This window comes from Carlito syrichta, unplaced genomic scaffold, assembly GCF_000164805.1.
Source record: "Carlito syrichta isolate Samal-C Ts95f unplaced genomic scaffold, Tarsius_syrichta-2.0.1 Scaffold315705, whole genome shotgun sequence".
Classification (NCBI taxonomy): Eukaryota; Metazoa; Chordata; class Mammalia; order Primates; family Tarsiidae; genus Carlito; species Carlito syrichta.
This window is the reverse complement of record NW_007259801.1, coordinates 215,982-216,844: the sequence shown is the minus strand read 5'-3', so window position 1 is coordinate 216,844 and position 863 is coordinate 215,982. Positions and strand designations below refer to the sequence as shown.

At 59.1% G+C, this 863-nt stretch overlaps 1 protein-coding gene across 1 annotated transcript in view; it reads right to left on the bottom strand.

Annotated features, from left to right (window-relative positions):
- Positions 1-399: 399 nt before the first annotated feature.
- TSNARE1 (t-SNARE domain containing 1) overlaps positions 400-863 on the bottom strand; it is a 152,806-nt gene continuing 152,342 nt past the window's right edge. Inside the window, exon 13 of the mRNA XM_021706516.1 lies at positions 400-533. The gene's annotated coding sequence lies outside the window, so the exon portion shown is untranslated. The remainder of the gene's footprint in view (positions 534-863) is intronic.

Here is an 863-nt window from a genome sequence, read left to right as displayed (position 1 = left end):
ACAGTTGCGTACACACAATCACACCTACACTACTCAGGCACACGTACACTCTCACACCTACATACACACAGTTACATGCACTCTCACATCATACAGTCACACAGTCACATGCACACTCACACCTACACACACGCATAGTCATGATCTTACACCTACACACTTAGTCACATGCATACGTCTACACATGGATGCACAGTCTCACGCACACTCAGCCCTATACACTCAGTCGCATGCACAGTCACACTCATGCCTGCACACACGTTCACGTGCACACTCACACCCACACACTTACCCTCATTCCTGGGCAGTATGTCACATCAGCCTCAGTTCCCACCTTCTCTCCCCTCAAACCCCACCCAGGCTCCACCTCTTGGGGTCCCCAAGCAGACAGAGGCACACTTCTCTAAGCAGAAGCAGTTTATTGGTTGACTCAGCTCGGGGGGCACAGAGGTGGGCAGGGCCAGCGCAGGAGACGGCAGCAGGTAGGCGTAAAGCTCTCTCGTGTCCATCGCAGGCCAGGTGATGCCATCAACCTACAACACAACAGGCCCCATCACCCCCCAGCTCTGCGCCGGGTGGTGTTCATGCTGCAGATGAGACGGTGGGGGGCTCAGCGGGGAGCCAACGGTGCCACAAAGTGGGTGGAGGGCCCCGGCCCTGGGCCCCACAGCATCCATGGGAGGCAGAGCCCCACTTCCCACCCACCCTGGAGGGCTGGGCACCAGACATCGAGAGATGAGGGCCAGCCTCGATGAAAACAGGGGCCCTGAGAGCGGGGCAGCCACCTGTGGCCACAGGTGGCAGCTCGGGCTCTCCTGGCCCTGGGCAGGCTGCATGCTGGCCTCAACTGCACGCCCCACCCT